This window comes from Pagrus major, chromosome 4 (assembly GCF_040436345.1).
Source record: "Pagrus major chromosome 4, Pma_NU_1.0".
Classification (NCBI taxonomy): Eukaryota; Metazoa; Chordata; class Actinopteri; order Spariformes; family Sparidae; genus Pagrus; species Pagrus major.
Window position 1 is genome coordinate 38348763 of NC_133218.1, and position 25548 is coordinate 38374310.

A 25548-nucleotide genomic window follows, 5' to 3' on the forward strand; every position below is an offset into this window, starting at 1 on the left:
GTGTGTGTGTGTGTGTGTGAGTGAGAGAGAGAGAGAGAGAGAGAGAGAGAGAGAGAGAGAGAGAGAGAGAGAGAGAGAGGGCAGGAAGTAAGAGCAGGCAGCCTCTGCTATTGGCTGAGCCGGTGTGTGTGGGCGGGGCCTGTCCCGGTGGGGGTGGTGCTGCTGCAGTCCGCCTCAGTGTTCAGGAGCAGCTGAGCAGACAGCGGACTGTGTGTTGTTCCCGGACCGAACCTCCGACCGGCTGCACAGCGACACGCAGGCGGACTGTAGAGAACCGGCGGACTGGTTCTGACAGCGGCACCGTCCTCACTCCTCCAACCCGGGCAGGGTGCACCGTGCTGCGGGTGAATCCAGCGCGGACCGAGCCTCTTTCCTCCGGAGCTCTGCTGTCCTCTCTGCTCTACATGTGTGTCTGTGTGTGCACGAGCGTTTGAGGACAGTTTTTGCAGAGCTGTTAAAGTGACACGCACACGCACGCACACGCACGCGGATACACACCTTTTTGGATTGGACGATGCCTCCACCTCCTGCAGAGCTTTGTCCCTGTTTCTGGATGGATGTTTGATTGGTTTACAAATCTCCTGGATTAAGATATGGAGTGATTCACGAGCTCGGGACCAAACAACTGTGGAAGTAACAGCCTCCAGGACCTACAGACACAGGTGAGGAACATGTTCACTCTCTGCCTCTGAGAGGAGATGATGATGATGATGATGATGATGGTGATGATGATGATGAAGAAGAAGCCAGTTTGAGTTTGATACTCAGATTTGACCCAGAGAGGATCAGAGGGAAGAGAAAGCAACAGAAATCTCTCTGCAGAATGTAATTCTGCTTTTGATGGATTATATGCGTGTGTGTGTGTGTGTGAGAGAGAGAGAGAGCGTGTGTGTGTGTGTGTGTGTGTGTGTGTGTGTGTGTGTGTGTGTGTGAGAGAGAGAGCGTGTGAGTGTGAGTGTGTGTGTGTGTGTGTGTGAGTGTGTGTGTGTGTGTGTGTGTGTGTGTCAGGTCCATGTGACCTGTGTGTTGGATAAGGTCTAACTGAGCTACATTCTTATCCACTGAGCCATGTTCAGAAGCCCCCTCACCGTGCGCGCGCACACACACACACACACACACACACACACGCTGGTTTCTCACACATAACAAAATAAATTGAAATGTTAATATTTCTGTGAATAGAAGATTTTTTTTAGGTCATGATTTTTTAAGGTTACGACCGATGACCTAATTCCTTCTGGGTTATATATTTAAATCCCAGAAACAAAACGATCAGCTGCTGTAGATCCTGAAACTCTCACTAGTGGGAACATTAACGCAGCGTCCAGTAGAAAACAAACAGGAGCAGAATCTGAGTTAGTGATTGTTTCATGAACAGAAACATGACAGGAGAGAGGAGAATCACCTGGTGATGAGTCCTGCTGTACGTCCACACAGTCGTGTCCCACTCACCTGCTCTGCTGCTTTTTAACATGAATTCTCTTCTCACCTGCTGATTTATTCAGTCCGGTTCATTCAAACTGTCGTGCTTTCATACAGCGAAGCTCCCACTGAAGCGCTGATTGTACTTTGTATTCTAAAGATGAAGGTTTTCCGGCTCATTTTGCCTCAGGATCCATCCTCCTCCACGGAGAGGGAATGGATTTGATTTAAATAAAGGAGCATATGAGTGTCATTAAAGTTTCAGTCAGTAGGATTTCCATTATTTCAGACCCAGTTCCCGTCGGTCAGCTGCAGTGTGAACACGTCCTCAGTGATCAGCGCTTTCAACACAGATTCTGCAAAAACACGACGCCAGCTTTGCTTTTTTTACACTGAACTGAACAACGCTGGCGTAAAGGCGCCCCCAGTGTGTGATTTTTAGATTACATGCCAATGTCGTGGGGCTCGACATGTAACACAACAGTGTGTGTGTGTGTGTGTGTGTGTGTGTGTGTGTGTGTGTAACGGAGCATCTCGTCCTGCTGACTCACCCTTTTTTTTTACACAGACAGTGATTCAGTGCTGTTACTCCGTCCACTAACAGCTTGTGGAGCAACAACGCCTTGTTCCACGTCTGTACGTCCAACAAGTTGGAATAATGGCGACCGCCGCTGCTTTTAACAGGTTAAATAGATGCACATGAGAGCTGAAAGGAAACAGCTGCAGTTACCTCCAGTAACCACAGGTGGCACCAAACAGAATCATAACATCGTTTATTGTGCATATTAATCAACTATTACATTTAACACCTTCTGTGTAGCTGAGCAGGGGTCAACTAATCAGTAGTTAACCAGTGAAATATGACCAACTACAACCCGAGTGCTGCAGGAACGATTCCTTAAACCTGGAAATGAGTTAGCATTTAAGATTTTCAAGAGAGAGAGAGATTTTCTGCGACACAGATATGGTTGTTAATAAACCACGACAACAAGTGTCTGAATGAGACTACAGAGGTTGTCGGTAGGGCTGGGCGATTAATTGAATTTTGATTTCGATTTCGATTTTGGCTTCCCTCGATCATGAAAACAAGATAATCGTAATAAAACGATAATTCTGCCGCACGCCGTGTCTTGTGTGGTAAATGCAGCGAACCCTTCCATCTCCACCTGTGCACTCCGCTCCGCCCCGCCACCGCCTGAACAGTTTCACTTTCAGCCTCACCGGTGCGTGTTGCCAGTGGGTGTTTGGAAAAAATGTGTAGAAGAAGACGGTAGAAGATGGCAGAAAGGAGCCTTTGGTCGGGAAGAAAGATAAAGCGAATTCTGTGGTGTGGAAACACTTCGGTTTCGAGGAGTCTGACTCGGAACAAACGAAGATATTGTGCAAGATATGTCACGCGACCGTGTCTGCACCTCAAGGGAACACGACCAATTTATTTAACCATTTAAAGTCCACACACAGAGTAATACATGACCAGGCAGTGAAGGAACAAAACAAATGAAAAGCTCCTCGACTCCTGCCACCGCCACACTGTTCTCAATTAAGGACACACTTTACACTGCCACCGCACATCCACCCAGCTCCCGCAGGCATGAAGAAATAACGGATGCCGTCACATACATGATGCCAAAGACATGTGCCCGATCAACACCGTTAGCGAGCCGGGGTTCAATAAACTGATTAACACATTGGACAAGCGGTAGTAAGTGTTACCATCACGTCACCATTTCAGCAGAATTGCGCTGCCTGCTCTTTATGACGAATGTCGCGGAAAAGTTGCAAGATAAGTGTCAACAGCATTATATTTTACCACCACAACGGACCTATGGTTTTTTATTTTTACATATTATTTAATTTATTTTATTAATATATTTTTCTCTTATTTATTTGCATTTTTCTTGTTTTTCAGTTCAAACTTATCGTGTTCAAAGAAATACCAGAGTTAAAAGTTCAATAAATGCTTGTTCTCAAATCAATGAATAATCGTCTTTAATAATCGTGATTACAATATCAATCAAAATAATCGTGATTATGATTTTTGCCATAATCGAGCAGCCCTAGTTGTCGGGGACATTAAACGTCCTCACAGCGAACACGGAGACTCATCTGCTCACTAGTCCGTCTTTACAGGCCACTTTAGTTACACACTGTTCTGACTCTGACTTTACAACTCGTACATCGATCAGTTTATAGAAAACCTGGATAGTAATTGTGCAGTAAGACGCTCAGTGGTGGAGACGTTTAAGTCATGTGACCGTGATGTCGTCTGTTTGTAGGCTAACATTAGCTTTTTACTGAGAATCATAAAGTTGTGTTTGTCACAGAGATTATTTTCTGTATTAATCCAGAATCACAGCAGGAACCAGAGTGATGCTAACTTCAGTTAGCTACGAAATGACGACATCCCTGCAGCTCTCCACCAGTGCTCTGTACACTGTATTGGGCCGGAAACCAACCCGAAAACTGTTTTAAATTTGGACCGACGTGTCAAAAAGATTCTTAGCGTTCTTTACTTCAAATGTTCCCAATATTGATAATGGAGCAGCCCAGTCTGAAAATCTGCTCACCAGGACTTTTGATCACAACTCTTCACATGTTTGAAGCGATTATAAGATAATGAAAAATATTTAAGGGTCATTTCAAACTTCATTACAAAATTTAAAACTTTATTTATGCTTTTGGAAATGACCTCTCGCTGCCCACCTGCAGTACCTTCACAGCCCACCAGTATTTAACAGGGTACTGCTGCTTTGTAGTGATACAACATTTCAGGATTTGGACTTTAACAGTTGCCTGTTTGCACATCCAGCAGACACACGGAGCCACATTAGCGTTCGAATGAAGAAGTGTTTGTGTCACCTGATGAATTTAAGTCCAGTATTGTGACACGTTTGCCTTCTGGTTTGGCGTCTGTCTTCACCAGCTGATCTCTGACTGTGACTGTCTGCTGTGGTGAGCGTCGGGTTTTTCAGAGCTTGTTTGATGACCAAAACTAAGAGCTAAAAGAGGCTAAACGGCTCTGTAAAGCTGAGGGGAACTGCAGAGTCACCATTTGTCAGATGAAATGCATCATGGGTGTATTTGCCTCTGCAGTGTACTCTGTGTTGTTGTATGTTTTCTAAAGAAACTGTGGAAATGTTGAAATGAGACGTTCTGGTTTCTGACGTCTCGCTCTGTCCTCCGTGTCCCCCCCCTCCCCCCTCCCTCTCATGTCCCTCTTTGTATTAACGGCGGCGAACACTTCCCCGGCATGTAATATTTAAATATTCATCACTTGAATGAAGGTGTGCCAGAGTGGCGCTCTGAGAGGGAACAGTAGTCGTAGCGCTCGGCTCCCACTGACTCCACACTTAACCCGTCCAGGAAGTGTGAAATCAGGTTTAGGAAATGAGAGACGCCATTTGCATCTGCTCGGAAATCCCTCGAGTGTGCGATTGGATTTCCTGATGACGCGTGTCACACTTCACCTCGAGCACTTTATGTTAATGCTGCTGTTTAGTGGAGGGAACCGGTGACGCACGGCAGAGCCGGATCAGAGCCTGAAGGGGTCGGACTCAGACCGGTTCTGGATACTGAGGCTGACTGTTTTACACATGAGATCAGTTTACATGTCATGTGGAGGACTACTCTTCTTCTACTACCTGGAGGTGTGGATCTTCTCCAGGCAGGAAGGGTCTACTCACAGGACACTATCAAGCTGCATTATGGGAAATGTAGGATGTTTTTGGAGCTTGATTCATAGATATATCAGGATATATTTTTTTACCTTTTTGAATGACTATCGCCACCTGGTGGTGTGGAGAGTTTTTTCCTCTCACGCAAGAGCAGAAGGTACGAGCTTGATGGCCGTAGGCTGAAGTCTCTGCTGTGTGCTGATTGGCCGAGACACAGGTTTATGCGACACAGGCTTGATTATTGGTCTGACTGATTATCGGAGCCGATGTTCAGCATTTTTCTGAGTACAGGTATCTGTGATTTTTGTGTCCGATTTCAGATAAAATTTTAAAATACCTGACTTCAGCTCTGATGCAGCATCTTCTCACAGTGTCCCGCCTACAACTCTATCTGATTGGTTAAACATCATGAAGATCCGAAAAGTAACTAAAGTTAACAAACACTTGTAGTGGGGTGGAAGTATGAAGTAGCAGGAAATGGAAATACTCAAGTAAAGTTCCTCAAAATTGTACTCAAGATTTTCATTTTTACTTACAATGTATGTCGTTTTCAAATACCGATCGTCGGTGTCATTGATTATATTAACTGGAATCTTTGGCCGCTCTGTATTTACAGTGTTTAACAAAGAAAAGCTCACATCTGGAAGTTGGAACTAGAAAGTATTTGTTTAATAAATGACTGAAATGATGAATTATCAAAATAGTTTTCTGTCCATCGATTAATCGACTATTGCTGCAGCTCTAGAGTCAAAAACATAAAAAGCAGATAGAAAAATGACATCACACAGATGTTGTAAACAATAAATATGGAAAAAAAATAGTATAAATATCATAAAATAACAAAGTCTTGTTCAGTTTCCTGTTTCAGCCTGACAGCGTGCACAAAACATGACTTCAGCGTCATCCAACACCTGTGGGATGAACAGGAACTATCTGAAACAGCTGATTAATCAATTTAATAATTGGAACAGAACATTTATTTACAACTATGCTGATAATCAACTTAGCATTTATGTATATTTCAAGCAAAATACCAACATTTCACAGTTCCAGCGCCTCAGTCGTGGGGATTTGATGCTTTTCATTGTTAAAAAATGAAAGTAAACTGAATTTCTTTTGGTTTTGGACCTTTGGTTTCGATTAAACAGAAATTAGCAGCCCTGGTTTGAATGCGACTGAGTCAGACCTGGTCAGCAGCACCAGTGTCGGACCTGGCTGATGCTCTGGAGTCTGACTGAGATCAAACCAGCTGCAGCAGCGTAATGAACGTGGTGTCACATGTTACATATGACTGAGCAGGTGTCCACTCACTGCTGGTTTCATCTTGTGATTATACAGTAGTAATTCTGATAATATCTGTAATAACACAGCCACATCTCGAACATGTGGCGAGTCGCTGCAGAGTAACCGAGCGAATAATTACAGAGTCGTTAGCGTCCACGCGATGACACTCAACAATCGATGGTTATTGTGATCAAGTCTAACCTGGTACCGTTTGTGACAGATGGCTGAGATGGTAACTGATCTCAGAGAAAGAGACGAAGCGATGGAGAGGAGGAGGCGGAGGAGAAGGTTCAAAAAATTAAAATTAAAAATGGAGAATGAGACAAAGAGAAAAACAGCAGATGTTCCACAATTATTCTGCAAACATACCTGGGGAGCTTCATGTGTGTGCATGACGGGGTTTAATTTTTAATCATAGTTTCATTTGTGATGAATAAAAACATTCATAACCGTGAATTTAATCAGAATCAGATGATTATAATAAATCATAAGATCTTCTCATTAAGAGCTGAAGTGTGAGTCTGGGATGTGAAGGCGACTCTGATGTGTGGGAGACGGAGATCAGGTCACAGAGTTATATTTGTGAAAGTCGTCTGTAAGCAAATATGAACTTAATATTCTGTCTCTCTAACATTATTTCATGATTCTAGTATCTTACGAACAGAGCCAGGCTAGCTGTTTCCCCCTGTTTCCAGTCTTTATGCTAAGCTAAGCTAACTGTCCCCTCCTGTAGCTTCATATGTACGTTACAGACGGCGATGGCAGCGCCGACAGCGAAGTCCCCAACAGATTCTTGGATGATTAAAAGAGTAACGACCCGTTTTTATTGAATTCATTCACTGTAACCCTCAGCAGTGCTCTGTAATGAGCTCGTCCTGCTCTGTTGTCTGCAGAACAGAAATCTAACCATTAAAATATGGCTGATCAATATTTCAAAGGTATACGCTGTATAATATTAATGTTACAAGCCCTGCTGAGTGAGCCCTAATGTACTCTGCTGCTCGTAGAGCTGATAGTGTAATAATAGTTTTATTCGACCTCTCAACCACTTCTCTAATTTACAGCACTTTTTTTTTTTTACCTTCAAGAATTCTTCTTCCTCGTCTAATAATCCATCAAGTTTTTATGTTTCCACTTCACTTCCTTTAAAGTCTGGTGAAACACAAAACATATATCAAGTGTGCAGATATAACTTAGTCGAAACTACTCGACCCATCAGTGAGTCACGCTGCTGCACCGGCTGACATCTTCTGTTATTGTTTTTTTTTAAAAATCATCTGATTTTATCAAACCTCAAATGTGTGCAAATAAAAATAATGAATGTTGATGAAGATGTTGAGGCCTCGTCGTTCATGTCAGAAGGTTCAACTGTGTTGGTGTTTCCTCAGGTGAGATGTGTTATAGTAATGGGGTGGGACAAAATATCAATACGGCAATTTTTCGTGATACTTCCTCTTGAGATACAATAATCGATACACTGGAGTCACATATTGATTTTAATAATTTGGCACAGATTGATTTAACATGAATCAGTACTCGGTAGTACTCGATGTCATTTGGTCAGTACACTTAAAAGTACAGACCAACCGTGAACACACACACCGTCCTGCTGCCACAAACACGTGTGGCAGTGTGGATGAATCTGCAGCTGAAAACAGTCCCTGATAAACACTCCATCTCCTCCTGTGTGTTTGATAAAAACTACGGTGAGCTGCTGTGTTAGTTGTTGACAGTCGGAGCACCAGCCTCTTTACAATTAAATGAAATCAGATCCTCCTTTATTTCTTATGATCCTCTTTTAATTGCTGACCTGTCTCCTGCAGTAAGCAGCAGGGCGGCAGACGGATTCGTAATAGGCAGAATTAACGACGACTATCTGCTGCTTCTGCCCGTAGCTTTGTTCTCCTCCTCCTCCTCCTCGTCCTCCTCCTCCTCCTCCTCCTCCTCCACCTCGTCCTCTTCCTCCTCCTCCTCCTCCTCCTCCTCCTCCACCTCCTCCTCCACCTCTCCTTCCTCTGTCTCTGCTCCATTTTGTGCCTCCATTCCTCCACCCGTCCCCTCTCTGCTGCTAATGGTTCCTCCATTAACCCCACCTGACGGCTGTGTGGGTAATTACAGATTTATTTACGGCCCGTGGCCACACACAATGACAAATAAATAACGTGTTTGACCAAGCGGAAAGAGACATTATCCAGCCGTGCATTTCACAGATTTGACCACACATTTAAGCCTTCATACACACACACACACACACACACACACACACACACACACACACACACACACACACACACACTACCTTTTCTCTTTAATGGAAACTGTTGCCACAAGGTCTGCACAGTATTGTCTCTGGACGTCCTTGCAGCTGCTGTATCGTCAGTTTAAACTGGAGCCCGGTGAGTTTTTCTCTCCCTCTGCTGTTTGATGAGCAGCTGAATGATTTAAAATGAAATCTTTATGGACTCTGATGCAGGTGGAGCAGACTGTGTTTCACACCATCACCTCGCTCTGATCTGAGCTGCTTCTTCTGGCCTTGTGTTTTGCAGAAGAAACAAGCTCAGAAAACAAAATCATCTTTTAGGTTATCAAGTCGTTTTTATCGCTACAGAGCAAAGTGTCGTGTTTGTGTCACCTGATGAGTCTCAGTCCAGTATTTGCTCCCTTTTAGCTCTGTTTTTGGTCTCCACCACCGCCTGAGGGAGGTCTCTTTAGCTGCTAAATGCTCCACTGAGCTCACCAGCTACTCTTTAACTGTGTCTGCTGTTTGCTGATTGGCAGGACGTGTACAGTTGCTTTTTATAGCTTTTATCTCTGAGAACAGAAAAAGCTGAAAAAGAAGTCTGCATGGGAAACCATCAGGTAGCTGTTGAGATATTTCAGTGTGGCCCAACAGAAAGAGGTGTTAGTGTGGCTGTGTGCTGCTGTGACGGACGGAGCTAACACTGCTGTATCATGCTGATCGCCGACGGTAATCGGTCCAGTTAAATGTTGAGCTGTGGTTGATTTAAATCAGATAATTAGCCTGTGCACAGACCATTTTTAATGCATTCATAATTATGACTATACTTGTGTATATAATGAATCATTCAGTTTTGTAATGAACTCTTAATTTCTGGGTTTCAGAGTTTTTCTTCCAAAATGTAAAGATTTACGCCCCTGATGTGTAGCCATGCTTAGCTTAGCAGCTACAAGAGTTTGGCTCCGGCAGACGAGCTGTACGGAGACATCTGATGTTTAAATCGTCTCCAGCTGCTTCAGTTGTTCAGCAGAACGCTGCAACTCTGTTTTACTGTGAAGCTCCAGAAATGTTCTGTGGACTCGAGACTTCAGCTGACTTTCCGTTGGTGTAAGGACTTCATAATGATTGAATTTTCATTTTTGGGTTCTCAGGCCGAAAGACTGACAGATATATGTGATTATTATGATTTATGTCAGGTTGAAATATTATGTGTGTGTGTTCATAAAGTGTTGATGCTGGTCTCTTTTTTTATGTTTCAACTTTTTACCCAACTCCTTTAAAAAAAATGTAGAACACAATCAGATGCCTCCAGAACCAGGAACTTATTCACCTGCTTCTCTGGTCTGTTCATTTTATTTAATGTGTGTTTATTCACAATCAGACATTACTCTCACGTCGATACAAAAGGTTCTTTGTACCACATTCATTAAGTTTCTACACTTGTCTCCTTCGTCTCGTCCTCTTCGTGTGAGGAAACAGATTTGTGTGTTTGTGTGTCCCGCTCGTCTTTTCTGAGCATCGACCTCCTTTCTCAACATTTCCTGAACCAGATCCAGACCGCACAGACGACTGCAGACTTGCGCGGCCTGCTGGGCTGCATGCTAATAATCCCTCTGAAGCTCTGATTGATTTCAGGTCATTATCTGTTTGCTGTGTTTGTGTTTTAGCTCTCGTACAGCTGAGAGGGCTGCTTGTCAGATTTATGCCGTCCAATACTGAGGATAAAACGTTAACAAGTGCGGTCAAATTCAGCTGTTAAGACGTCTGTTTATCACCGCTGCTACAGCTCATTTATACCTGGTCCATTTTGATTTACTCTGCGTCATTAAAACGTCTCCTGACTGCAGTTTTATTGTCATTTATTCAATCATGAGCTCGCGTTAAGAGTGTTTTTGTGATTTTAAGACCAGCTGACATTATAGAGAGAGATGGGAGCTCAGGAGGATAAAATATAACATGAAACTCCTCCTTTGTTCGTCTCAGTGGTTTGATGCTGCAGTTTTGATTTTATTTCGGCTTCACTCAGATTTCAGAGTGTTATAAAGCAAATATTGGGTTTGCCAGATGTGCCTGGTGATACAGACACCGAGTTATGAAGTGAGCTGGCTGTTTTAAGGAGTCACTACAAAAGTGTTACACATTAACATCAGTTTATTTGTCATGTTTAGTTTTTCTCAGCTGGTGAAAACAATGTAAAGATGAAATGCATTATGGGAAATGTAGGATCCACTGACTTTTTTGTGAGCACATGTCATTTAGCTACTCTGCTTCAGCTGACGTAGCCGCAGTGCTACAAGTGAGGCAACCCATCTCCAGAATGAATGTTTGTTTCTTTATGTTGCATCTTTACGTTTGTTTAGATCGAATCTTCTCTCTTGTCACAGCGCTGTGCTTACGCTCTGGTTAGGTTGAGGCACAAAAACCACTGGTTTGGATTAAAAAACCTGTTTAGGTCGACACAAACACACCTGGAAATGTCTCCAGGTGTCCTTAAAAATATCCAGTGGTGTTAACACCACCACCTTCTCCTCCACCTCCTGCTGAGAAATCCTATAATGTAAATGTGATGCCACATTTGGTACAAACATTACTGTGACCTGCTGACATTATATCCTGCAGACTGGGCTGAATGAGGAAGTTGGTTCATTTCCTGCTATATAGATTATTAAAGTACAGAAGAGCGGTTCTGATTCTGATTGTTGAAACTGATTCAATACAGCGATGGTGCCTGAGTGGGCAGACTGAGCTCCTGTCTGTGCTGGAGGTGACCTTGAAGAGGAGATTCATTCTGCAATTGAATCATAACTCTGAGATGCAAAACTGACTCGTCATTTGTTTCCATTTTGTGTCTTTGTGGTTGCATTTGGGTCGCTCCTGTGGGGACCGTGAATGAACCTTGAAACGTGACTTTGGAGGGACAGAAACACAGGAACATATTCAGGTTCTGCTGCTAGCGATGTAGAAAATAATGGTTAATAAAAAACATTTATAAATCTGCTGCATTGAATCGTAAAGCTGCTTCGAGGAGCTCTGATTTCCTGTTGACTCTGGCGCCCCCTGTGGACAGAAGCGGTATGAGCACCAGCGCCTCCTGTGGTAAAGATCTGGCCTTCATTCATTTGTTTTGGGAGCAATTAAAAGAAATATGCAACTTATTTTAATACTATATTTGACAGAAATAGCCGATCTTCTCTCTGATGGTCTTGTTTGCTTATGTAGGTCAAATAGAGGCATCAATATTAAATAGAATCAACCAGTTAAAAGTAATTTGTAGTACGTTTAATTAATTCAATCATCTCCCTGAGAACCACAGAGCTGATATTATTGGTCAGACATGAACTGAAGCTGCGCTCCACATCTCATCTCATCACTCAGTCTTTGTGTGAAAGGTGTCGAGGTCTTCTCTCACGTGTCCGTCGCTCCGGCAGCAGCAGGAGGATAAAACCTGACCCGTGTCCTGCTTCTCTTCAGTGTGCTGTGTGATACGAAGCCGAGCTGCTGCGGCGCTCATCGCCTTCAGCGCCGAGCTGCACGTGGGAGTCCAGCTCTGATTTGATGCCTTTTATAGCAGACCCCGCTGCTTTTCTCTCTGCACTCCTATTTCTGTGGACTATGAAAGGCGTGTGTGTGTGTGTGAGTGATCCTCCATCTCACCTATTTCAGTGGTCTTATGAAGGAGAAATAAACCTCCTGGTTGACTGAGATGTCAGTTTTGTTTCAAAGACACAGATCTGTGTGTTGCATTAGCGCAGCATGCTAACAGTCAGTAATGAATGAAATGAAAAGCAGATTTAGGAACGCTTTGACCTCGTCTGACCCGTGATCGTGTCCGAACATGATTTCAGTTCTATATTTGAACTTTTTGAGCTGTGAGCTGTGAGAAAAGTTCAGAGTTGACCAGGCAGATAAATGACTTTTTTATTGGTGAGAGAACCTTTCTGACTGCGTCTCCAAGTTATACGTCAAAGACTGAGAGAGCTGCTGCTTTATTTTTTTTTTGTTCTTTCAAGAATGAAACTGCAAATGGAGTTACAATTGACTCAGTGTAAGACTGAATTAAAAAAAGAAATATGTGAGGGTTTGTGTTGAGCGAGAAGTCCAGAGACAAAGTCCTAAAACTTTGTGTATCGAGTCCCAAACAAGTCCTAATACTCCATCCACTGTTGATGTTGAAACATCAGGTACGAGTCAACTGTGCTACTAAAATAGAGGAATAATCTGTTTTGATAAAATGAAAACTAGCAGAGGAAGAGCCTCGTGGATCTGACACAATCAGTGCTGTCTTCAGGCTCTTATGAGCACAGCGGGTTTGTCAAGGGCTCATTTTTCTTTAGAGGGGAAAGATTTTTTCATTCATAAAGGAAAAGTTAATCTTTCAGTTTAACTGCTGGACCCTGAAGAAGACGACTGTGTGGTTCTCATATACCATTTATTATCCTGTGGGTTTGATGTTCTGGATGTTATTTTGCAGATCTTGTACAGAAACACTTTTATCTTCTATCTTCTGTATTTTGTGCCTCGCAGTGACGTCCAGTTCACCACCTTTGTGTTTCCCACCACGTTGCTGTTGGAGTTGTTGGGGGTGTTTTGGTCCTGATGGCCTGTGTCCAACATGTGGCTTCTCAACATGCCCCTCACATTAACACGGCCTGAGTGGGGGGCTGTCGGGGGCGAGGGGGGACTCCTGCAGGGCAGTGTGAATGGAGGATCAGGGAGAGGAGGCGTTGGGGCGGGGGTAAGGTGTTTTAGCCTCAGGAGGTGTCGGCTCTCTTCATGCCGGCTCTTTTGTCCCCGCCGTCGGCCTCTTGGTATTCAGATCATCTGTTAGTGGGTGTCAGGAACATTAACTCTGCCCCCTCAGATGGATCTGTGCTCCTCTGGCTGCTCAACTGTTTCTAGCTCAGGCAGGAAGATCGTCTCTGCTGAGGCTCCTTGAGGTAAGGCTTGAACCCTGGAATCAGACCTGCTTTGTTTTGTTTTTTGTGTCATAGAAATCGATTTTGCTCAGTTTTTTCAGTTCATCTGTGATGTGCCAGCTGCAGGCAGCAAAAATATGAAAGGGAAGCATGAGGCCAAGGTACCCAGACAGAAGAGAACGCCTGATATATTTCAGACTGGTCTTTAGATGTTTTCACAGATTGAGAGGACTTTTGAATTAAGTTTTGGATCTTTTGAGCAGTTTGAGGAGCTGCACACAAGACCTAATAGTTCCTGAGGGAAGGATGGAAGTTGTCTTTTTAGAGTTGTCGACTGAATCGGATGGAAAAATAGAACAGAAGCAACACAAAGGAACCTCTGAGGCAGCGAGGCGAGCTTTAAAACCATTTATACCTGAGAGAAAGACGACTACCTCAGTCAGCTCTCGCGTCTGATTGGCTAGAATGTATTTAAAGTCGTCTGTGTTTGTCAGTTGAGGTCGAGGCCCTGGAGGCTGCTGGGATATATGTGACGCCAGATGTATGTTCTGTCAGACGTTTTTTCAGTCTTACATGAAAAATGACTTCAAGCATGAACTCCGAGTTTTGATTAACTGTTAAACAAACACACCCTGAGCTTTCCCCAGCTGATGGTGCTTCATATGTGTTCTATCAAGTTTCATGTTGTAGTTTTAAAGAAGCTTCAGTGAATTGTTGGAGCTGCAGTAACAGATGTGTCCGCCGATTTGAACTTTACTCCATGCAAACATTTTTAAACTGAATGACTACAAAGGAGGAAGTTAATGGTTTCAGTCAGATCTTTGGATGTTTGTGGTGTTTTCTCGTGTTTTTCTCTTCAGTGAATGGATATTTGGAGGCCGTTTAAGTCTGAGTAACATGTTTCACAATCACCAGGTGGCGAGACTTAATTCAAGCATATTTTTGTCTTTGTATGTTGTCATTTCGCATTATAAATTCAAAATGGCAGAGGGGAGAGGAGAAGCACCAAGCACCTCTGGAGTAGTTGTTAAATCCTCTTTTAATATAGAAAACCAGACGGGGGAAAAAGATGTGAGAAATACGTTAAATGAGATTTTAATAACATTGATCTTGTTTTTCTGGTGAGCGTGAAGCACAAAAGGGAATATTGTTCCTGTTTTTGGTGACTAACCTCCACTGGAGGAGACAGACACAAAATATATAAGAACAATATTTATAAAATCTGCTTTAAAGTATTTTAACGTCTCTTATTTAGTTGAATAATATTGTTTTTTACCTGATAATAAAATCATGTAACAGTTATTCCTGAATCACTCTTTGAACCATTGGTGCATGCTTATTCCTTCAAAATAACATATATAGGGAAAAGAAAGGTTATCGGCATAATTCTTCACTTGTTGAAGAGTTAAAACATTGAAAATGTGATTTTGATTGTGATTTAATAATTCATGCATGAATTGTAACTCTAAAATGAGATGTGGTGGAACGACATCACACGTGGCCGTCGTCTAAGAAGGAAGTTGAATCTTCTTTATAAATAGTCACCAGCTAATTTTAACTCCAGCTCCACCTCAGGAACATGTGAGATGTATATCCACGAGGTCGGCCGCAACAAACCTCAGAAGACTGTTATTTCTGGGAGAGACACCTGGTTTCAGGTACGAGTGGAGCTCTGTGATCGTGTTCACAGCTGCTGTACTGATCCGTGCAGCTCTATAATTTACTCTGCCGACTGATAATCACACTTTCTGTCCGTTGGGACGACTTTTATTATTTTTGGACTCGATGACGGCTTCCTGTCAGCTGGAGCTGATCTCTAACAGAAGTGTCAGATGGAAAATGTGGCATTTTGTTCAAATGTGAGAAAAAGCACAAGCAGATGTTTGGTGATGAGGCGACTCAGTGGTAGTAACTCTAATGAGCGACACTGTGCCTGTTTACACCGCAGGCAGACGGGACTGAAAGATGAGCTTCAGCTCTTTAGAAAAATGGAGTCGGTCTGGTGGATGAACAGTTTCTGTAGCTGAGGAGTCTCCGTCCTCGCTGCAGCTCTGTGAGGACGAACTGTCGCTCAGTCCAAATGTCTAAAAAGCTGCTGAGTCGTGCTTCAGAGCTGCTTAAAGTCCTCGTCTGAATCCCAGAAGAGGACTCGTCATCCTTCCTGTACGTATCCGTCTTGTCTCCGCTCGTCAGTCCTGCTGGAGCTGAACTTTGCTCCCAGCGTGCCATTATTGTCCCCTGATTGACAGCTCCAGTCCTGACCGGGACATTCAGTGTGACAGCTGATGATGGATCAGCTGGAGACGATGTGTTTGTGTGTGATTCAACCTTTTGTGACAGCGCTGGTTCGCTCTGTTTCCTCTCTTCACATGCGAGGGTTTGATACGAGGCTGATATGATCGCCTGTTCATGTCGGCAGCCCGAGCGTGGACTGATGTGGATCACGTGGTTCTGTCTGTAATAACGGACGAGGAGAGAGTGACAACGTTTCAGAAGATGGTTTTAAACACTGTTTTATGGATTATTTCATGATTCATGATGCAGGAATTTACTCTTTACATGAACGTATTGTGTTCTTATTCTCAATGACACCAGAGACAATGAGTGCAGTATTTTCTAATATTCTTTAATGTACAAAGATTAATAATAGTCATGTAGACCAACCGCAACCTCCAGTGGGTCGGTGTGCTCCAGTTGTCGGGGGATCACTCCGTCAGCCTCCTGGGAAAAGTTTACTCCAGGATGCTGAAAAGGAGGCTGAGACCGAACCTCAGATTCAGGAGGAACAACGCAGGTTCTGTTTAAGACGGCTTACGACCGTGTCCTCCTTTATTTAACCAAAGTCAGAGATGTTTCCAGGGACGATGTGCTCCACCAGGGTCGTCCCTTGTCCCTGATCCTGTGCGTGATAATCATGGACAAGATCTGAAGGTACAGCCACGGTGAGGAGAGCGTCTGGTTTGGAAACCTCCCGGTTGTGTCTTGGCTTTTTTTGCGAATGAGGTGGTTCTGTTGGCTTCTTTGGCCCACGCTCCTCCAGCAGACACTGGGGCCGTTTGAAGCAGAGTGTGAAGCCGTCTGAGGTCATGGTGGAGGGAGCTCCTGCCCCAAGCAGAAGAGTTTAAGTATCTCAGGGTGAAGGGGGAGCTGAACCAGAAGACAACGCTTTCAACTCACCAGTTGATCTACGCTCCAGCCCTCATCTATGGGTACCCACGAGCTTTAGGTAGTGATTGAAAGAATGAGACAGCACAAATGAGCTGCTCCTTCAGGAGTCAGCTGAGGTGGTTGGGGCATCTTGGCACCTGCTTTTGGAGGTTTTCCAGGCTCGACCAACTGGGAGGAGACCCCAGGGCAGACCCAGAGCTCACTGAAGGGATTATATATCTGATCTGGCCTGGGAACGCCTCGGGATCCTCCAGGAGCGGCTGGAAAGCGTTGCTGGGGAGAAGGACGTCTGGAGTCCCTCACTCAGCCTGCTGCCACCTCGACTCAGTGGTTGGATGTTGACCAACAGTGAGTTGGCAGTTCAGCAGCATTTGTTTTCTAGGATGACGACAGAAAGTCAAGTTTGTTCGTCCAGTTCATGAAGTTAAACCCGTGAAGGTTTGGGTTCGGGGCAGGTCAGCTGTCTGAGCTCACAGGAACCAGTGTTTCCTCTCGTCTCGGCTGCAGCAGAGATGATTTCCATTCTTTGCCTTTAAAGTCTGAATTAATGAATATTATGAATATGAAAAAGCCTCCTCCCTCTGAATCTTGTTTCTCTTTTTAATAAATTATTTGATCCTTTCTTTTTGCTCACGAGCCGAATGTAAAACATTTAGCTGGATAATTATTCATTCATTCATCCGTGCACTTGTTATATAGAGGAGAGATGAAACATTGATATATCAGTGTGGCTGGACGAGGCTGTTTTTAATGTGAAGTGGGTAAAATCACTTTCACAGACTGAGAGGAATCTCATTAACAACATAAGAGGTGACAAGTGAGTGATGACTGTAATCCTGTGCTGTTAACAAGGCAACAAGATGTGCATTAATATTTGTTCAGATATTCATCATTGATTTTTCTTTGTGCTGCTCGATGCTTTAAATCTGACAGCGTTCAGTTCAGACTGAAATGTGACTCGATCTGACCGAAGTGCGCTCGCCGTCACGGAGGACGGTGGAAGTGATGGTTGGTGTGTTGTCTGCGCTGGTTGAGGACAGGAAGCTGGCCTCAGGCAGCTGAAGGCTTCGTCCTCACAGACTCAGTCAAACTTTGATGATCTGTCCAAAAAGCTCGGCTCAGCTCGATCCTTTACACGTCTGCCAAGACGTCCCAGAGGACTTTTATCTGTGTGTCGGTACATGTGACTGTGGCTCACGGGCCAGAGTTCAGCTCTGTGAGGTTTTACATGTTTTAGCACTAATTCAGAAGAAGTTTGAGCATTTTGAGATTTATATTCCCTCACAATAAGCACAGGATATGTTCTGGTTTCTGTGACAGTAAACTAAATGTTTTTAGAGTTGTCGACACAACAAGACATTTGAGGACTCTGGGAAACGAGCTGATACTCAATCATTGGGGCCAAAGCTGATATCAGATAATAAAGAAATTCAGTTGGTGGTATTTCGGTTGATATACGGACAATTTTGCAATCGTTCCTCGTATGTTCGAGGGACACTGGAGACAAAAACATGTAACAGAGGCAGAATATTTTACAATAATAAGTGATATCAGAGCAGCGAAACAGTCAAACTTCACTGAAAATGTAATAATTATAAAGGACCCCAGACACTTTTTTATGCATTATGTTCTGAAAAAAGAAAAAGGTTTTATATATCGGCGCATTTCGGACAACATATATGCTGATACTTTATATCTGTGACAATATCAGCCGATCAATATATCGGTCAGGTTTTAGACCAAACAAGGAAAATAACTGTCAGTTGTAGACTCTTACGGGAAACATGACCATTAAATCTGAGATGTCTGAATGTCCTTGAATGCACCGTCGAGCAGTGATTTTTGAAAAAACAAATGTTTTAATTAAAATCGTCTCTGCTCACGACTGCAGCATCACATTATGATGATGTAACGTTGGTAAATGAAATTAAAGGCAACATAACGTTGGCTGTGATGGATCGTCTCTCTGCAGGTTGAAACACTTTCTGCCTTGAAGCCAGCAGGTTTATTACCTTATTTTATTTTTTCGTTAATTTTGTCGTCAAAGGGCCAAAACAGATTAAATTACCAGCATATAAAATTCAGAATAAAATAAAATGTAAGATATGAAGCTGCTACTCCCAGAATGTACTTCATGTTATTCATGGTTTGTGGGTTTATTACACACTCATATTTATATAAGTGCTCGTTTTAAATAAAAGAGGAGGCTTATATTTTTATTTGGGTCCACTCAGCAGCTCAGTCCAGAGCTCTCAGTGTGTCTCCTGGTCGTCCTCAGTAGAAACACAAGCGTTTCTGAGGTCGTGAAGGAACGTTGATGTTCACTCAGTCTTCTGTCAGAATGTTTTCGTACCTTAAAGCCGCAGTAAGTTAAATAAACCCAGGTGTCCTCCAGACAAACAGTATTATATTTACCCTTCACTTCTGCAGAAGCTGCCGGTGTGTTTGTGATCAGCGGTGACGCCGAGGACGAGCAGCAGCAGAGAGAGGATGCTGAGTCAGGGTGAAGGAGTGATGGGAGGAACTGAGGACGAGGAGGAGAGAGAGAGAGAAAGAGGGGAAGAAGAAGAGGGAGAGAGACTATTAAATATTTCAGGAAGGTGGACGAGGAGCTGCAGCTCTCTGTGGGTCAGAACATCGTCTTCACCTGAACATAGTTTTAGAAACTTGGAGAAACAAGAGTCACGCAGGAGGTCAGAGAGCACGGCTTCATGTTGGCTGTAGATCCACGTACACACAGTCAGTCATCAGTCAGTGACCGCACAGGTGATGGATGCAGAGGTGGATTATTATTATCGTCGTATTTACAGACAATCTTTGTTAACGAGTCTGATAGGCTGATTTATTTATTGTTTTATTTATTAATTCATAATATATTTTCACATTCCACTTCCAATGTTTGAATATTCTGAAGAATTTAAAGCGTACTGCTCCGTATCAGCGCCATAAAATGTTCTTAAAGGACCAGTTCACCCAGAAATGTAAATCCAGTCATCATCTCTCCCTCCATGATGATATAAAGTCAGGCTCAGCCATCATCTCCTCCTGATGATATAAAGTCAGGCTCAGCCATCATCTCCTCCTGATGATATAAAGTCAGGCTCAGCCATCATCTCCTCCTGATGATATAAAGTCAGGCTCAGCCATCATCTCCTCCTGATGATATAAAGTCAGGCTCAGCCATCGTCTCCTCCTGATGATATAAAGTCAGGCTCAGCCATCATCTCCTCCTGATGATATAAAGTCAGGCTCAGCCATCATCTCCTCCTGATGATATAAAGTCAGGCTCAGTCATCATCTCCTCCTGATGATATAAAGTCAGGCTCAGCCATCATCTCCTCCTGATGATATAAAGTCAGGCTCAGCCATCGTCTCCTCCTGATGATATAAAGTCAGGCTCAGCCATCATCTCCTCCTGATGATATAAAGTCAGGCTCAGCCATCATCTCCTCCTGATGATATAAAGTCAGGTGAAGTCTCGTAGTCCACAGAACATTTCTGGAGCTTCACAGTAAAACAGAGTTGCAGCGTTCTGCTGAACAGCTGAAGCAGCTGGAGACTTGTCTTCATATCACCCACCTCCACACCAAAGTTAAGGATGCACCTTCCTGTTTTATTCAGGATATCTGCTGATCCGATCCGATCCGATCCGATCTGATCTGATCTGATCTGATCCGATCCGATCTGATCCGATCTGATCTGATCTGATAATGGCGCTCTCTTTCTGAGAAGCTGTATTTAATGTGGACGGGTCGTGTGACAGCAGATCTGTGATCCCCTGTGAGCAGCACGCTGTCGAGCTTTGGAAACAGAAGCAGAAGCTCTGCTGCGCGTAGTGAACTTGAACTTTACTTTTCCACTTAGTGATGAAGAGGTATGAAGAAAAGTGATGATGTCACTCCATAAAGACTCTTACATAAGTCCATTTATAGCTCTCGCTGATTGATTGACCTGAGCGCTCTGGATTAATGTACATGAAGATGCACTCTGCTGCGTATCTGCCAGCAGTGCCCTCTCTCTTAAAAAAGCCTCTTCCTCCCTCCATCTCTCTCTGCTGCTCACACTGGATCTACAAGTGTCCTCCTCTTTGTATTTATAGAGCTCTCTGTGTGGGACGAGTCTTCAGTGTGTGAACACACATCTACCTACACATGCTGTGTGTGTGTGTGTGTGTGTGTGTGTTGAGTGTGTGTGTCACAGTGAGAGGTGTATATAACCGGTGACGTTGTGTGTGTGATGTGGTTATGATTTGTGACTCTCTCACCTCGGCCTGTTTGTCTCCTCCTCCTCGTTATCTCCGTCGTGCCATCAAAGAAACTCTCGATCAGGAAGTGACTTGCAGCTAATGAACCCGAGGAGACGAGGCGTGGCGCCGGGACGAGCGGCTGAAGCTAACATGAGTAAGAGAAGAGAGGGAGGAAGTGATGGAGGAGAGAAGAGCAGGATGGAGGAGCGATAAAAAGCCAGATAATGTTTTAGACTTTTGTGTGAATGCGGAAACATGAGCCGTTAATCTTGTTCATAAATAATGCAGCGTCCATTTAGCCGACGCTCCTGAACTCAGCGCCCCGAGTGAAGTGATCCACAAACTTCAGCTGGAAACTTTCTGCTGCTCTGACTTCATCTCTGCAGGACGTGTTTGAGAGCCGATCAGCTTCAGTTGATCAGAAAACCACGAGGAACAAAAGTCATTTCTTTAGAAAGAATAAAAAAGGTCGAACCAGGTCGAGTAAATCTTATTTACGTAGCTTCAAATCACACATTCGCCTCTGAGAGATTTACAGTCTGTAACATCCTTCAGACGTGTGTCAGATGTCAACAAACAACAACACTGGCAAGATTTGGACCGCAAAACCTCCTCTGTGTCTTTAGATTAAAAAATATGTAGGTACAGTTGGCAAAAGTGTCTCTTAGTAAGTACTCTTAGGCAGTTTCTTCTACAGCCTCACATGACTTCATGTAAGAGTCTAGAGGAGACTCCAAATCTTCCAGAAACACCAAAGATGAAGTGGAGCAGCCGTTAACAACACGGACTCATTGAACCTGTATCTCATGAGATGTTTACACTTTTGATTTGAAGTGTCAGACAGGAAGTGGAGCGTAACATGATGCAGCTTTGACATAAAAACTCTTAAATCAGCCGTTGCGATCAGAATTAATTCAACATTAGTTTCTGCGTCTTCATGATGGATCGTCTCCTTCTGCTCTCTGGGAGAGATGTAAAAAATGTCTCCAGATGGATTTGAACTGGACCTCCTGGTTCTTGGTTGGTGTTGTAACCTCTGAGATGTGGAAGCACCAGTGTTGGAAGTGAGCAGTCAATAGTTTTCTTCTCCTGCAGACTCGACCTCGTTGTCAGTAGAAATGTTGGCGTTGTACGTTTCTGTACACCGTGGACGGACTTTATATCTCGTGCTGTGACGCTGCTGTGTTTAAAGTCCGGTCAGGGTTAGAAGAAGATCCTGTTTTGGTACCTGGTTCTGTCGCCACAGACGAGGCTGGAAAAAATATCTGGGTGTCTCTTTTAAAATATTCAGGCTTAGAAAAGTTGAAACCCAGTCCTGAGCAGTGGTCACTGTAGAAATGCTGAACGTGTCTGTGGTTTACAGAAATGTTCATGATGCCGTTTTGTTCTGGCGACTGTTAGCTCTGCTCTGCTGTGGTGTTCACTTTTATTTTAATGAAGAATTATTCTACCAGTTTTTCCAACAAACAGATTTCATCTATAACAGATTTAGATCATCTCCAGACGTCTTGCTTTGTCCAAAACTAAAAGAAAATGACTTGTTGTTAGTGTGTGACTTCCTGTTCAGAGGAGCTTCAGGTTTCCTGAGTGCTCATTGGAGGTTAATCTGTGTGTAAACATCCAGTCTGTGTGCTCTTTGTGTGTGTGTGTGTGTGTGTGTGTGTGTGTGTGTGTGTGTGTGTGTGTGTGTCAGGTTTCACCTCCACGCTGGTGTGTGACAGTAACGACACTGTGACAGTTTGTCTGTGATCACAGGACGGGTCACTTCAGCTGGCAGCTGTTTGTTCTGCAGAGAAAAACCCGAGAGACGACGTGAAGACGAGAATCTGACAGAGAAATCATCTGATTAAACTCCAGTCAGAAGAAAACATGTTGGAAGAGGAAAGACTTGTTGAAGTTGACCACTTAACAGAACTGACCAGAGTTTTCTATTATTTTAATTTTTTTTTAGATTTGGTGCCTAAAAGCACTTCGATGTGTCTGAAAAGGTTCTGACTCGGTCCAGAAAACTGAGCTGTGAGTTATTGTTGAGTTTCAACTCAGTGTTAGAACTAAACACTCTTCAGACTGACATTATTAGTGAGCGTTATTTAAGTTGGCAGCACGTCGGTCTCCAATGATCCGGGTCACTGATCCGGTTTGATCCGGTCGGACTGAGGAGACGTTGGTCAGAAGTGTCACCTTCACAGAGAAAGTTCTGTTCACAGAAAACATCAGTCTGAGCGTCGCTCGTCGTCCTCACCTCACTCTGCTGTGTTCTGGCAGCACAGCACCAGATGTGAGTCACATCTGTGTCCAACAAGGTTGCCAGATTTGGAAGTTGGTTTCCAGGGTTTGGAACCGGACCAAAGTGGGCCAGCCGTGGGCCGGCGCTGGCACCGCTATCAGACAGGTGAACTTGAAGTGGTTATTTCACGTCATGATTCTGGCACGATGCGCTGGATTTAGAGCGCTGGTGGGCCGAACCACTTTGGTTTCCGACTGTTAGTAATTTTTACTAATTTATCAAAGAAGTCTGTGAGCGAAATAAAGTAGTTAAACATAGATGAACTCTGTAAACAGAAAAATTAAGATTAAATTTAACATCAGGCCAAAAATGAAATGTTAAAGATGTTTTCTTTCAGCTGTTGAGGGTTTATAGTCGGTTTAAAATGACAAATGTAGATTTGTACCACAAAGTCACACAGAGAGTAAAAGTATCTGATAGTAAATGTACTTAAAAAGTACAAGTGAATTATATATTTATATGTTCACCTGATGTACTGTGACTCATCATTGGATCTGATTTATAGCATTTTCCTGATTATTGGAATCAGCAGATTAAATAAATAAAATTAGAATTACATTACTTTGGCCCTGATGCAGCATGTAATCTGTAATCTGCAAAGTAATCAAAGTTATCGAATGAATGTATCAGAGTAAAAGTGCAATATCTGCACCTGTGGAGTGAAAATTTAAAGAAAATAGAAAATATTAAAATACTCTGTATCTGAATACAGTACTTGAGTGAAAACGTACTTTTAGTTTCAGTTACATTAAATCACTGTGTGTCAGAGGAGGATCGTTCTCGACTCAAAAGGCTGTTTGATTTAAATTTTTCTCGCTTTCATCAAGGTCAAGTTAAAACCACACACACACACACACACACACACACACACACACACACACACTTCCCCTCAGTCAACAAGCATGAATAAAGTCGCTAACGTGAAAATAACCAGTCGGGCGCCTGAGCTGAGCGTCCTGGGTGTAGTGGTGGTGTAGCGGTGGTGTAGCTGGGATCTCTGGGAGGCGGGTGGTGTAATGGAGCGTGGAGCGACGCTATCATAACCTCATTATTCTCCATCGCTCGCTCCCAAATACTACTGCCACCTCCACCAGATACTGAAGCAGCAGAGAGCGAGTCGATGGGTTAATCGTGCATGCAGAGTGTGTGTGTGTGTGTGTGTGTGTGTGTGTGTGTGTGTGTGTGTGTGTCAATGCTTGTTAACGTGGCAGAATTGCTTCTCTGTATTTTGGAAGTTTTACTCTAAAAGTTTCACTAATTTATGTTTTTTTTGAGTGAATTAAAAAACTATTAATGTTAAAATAATTCAGCTGAAATGATAAAATGACCACGACTCCAGAACGTTCTGTATGTTTTACTTTGGCAGCGTTTCTTTGTCTTTCTCTGTATTTTTCAGTGAAAACATGTTCAGATCCGTCGTCACCTCCAGAGCGTCTTCACTCTGAACTGTTCTGTCGTCTGACGGCAGCAGAAGCATCAGATCTTTGTGTATCTGTGTAAAATCAACAGACTCCTTTGTTAAAGGTGTAGATGTTTTCCGGGGCTGATGAGCTTCACCTCAAAGAGGAAAGCAGGATCCGCCCTCGCTGCCCTCCTTCCCCCTCTCTCTCCCTGCTGTATGCCAGTCAGGAGAAGAAGCTTTTAACCCCCCTCTGCTTTCCCTCTGCTTTCCCTCCACTTCCCACCAAAGCTAGAATCCCTCCCCGAGTCCCCAAACTCATCTAAAAATCTTTCTTATCTCCGCTCCCCCTCTCAGTTTCCCCCCAGCAGCAGCAGCATCGTCCTGTTTCTCTTTCTACTGTACCGAGAATTCAAGGATTCAGAACCTGAATTCACCCCAAAGTCTAAACCTGAGTCCCTGCAGACGCTTCACAGCAAACATGCTGAGAATACCTCAGCAGCCCTGCAGCATCTCAGCGCTTCAGTCCGTTTGTCCCGGTGAGAGAGATGCTGGTCGGACTGAAGGTAACGGCCCTGAGGTGTGGACGAGTGCTGCAGTGAGAGGCGAGGGAGCCTGGAGGAGATGTAGATGAGGACCCTGCAGTGAAAGGGTGGATGGGTCGGAGGATCTGAAGACTGGAGCCTCAGATCAGGGTTGCCAGGTCTGCTTATTAGAGGCGACTTTGTGCTTGTTTTTCTGTAAAATCACTTTCAGATGTTGGTCGTCGTGGGCTGTGGATTTTTTTTTCCAGAAACACTCAAAAATAAACTGGAAATAGCGCGGTGTCTATCACCCAGTGCATTCTGGGATACTGAGCACCTCAGGTGTTTCTCAGCTTTGTTAAACCTTAATTTCACTCAGTCATGATGCA

At 43.7% G+C, this 25548-nt stretch overlaps 1 protein-coding gene across 1 annotated transcript in view; it reads left to right on the forward strand.

Annotated features, from left to right (window-relative positions):
- The first annotated feature begins 219 nt into the window (after window positions 1–219).
- large2 (LARGE xylosyl- and glucuronyltransferase 2) overlaps window positions 220–25548 on the forward strand; it is an 81754-nt gene continuing 56425 nt past the window's right edge. The window contains exon 1 of the mRNA XM_073464360.1: window positions 220–662. The gene's annotated coding sequence lies outside the window, so the exon portion shown is untranslated. The remainder of the gene's footprint in view (window positions 663–25548) is intronic.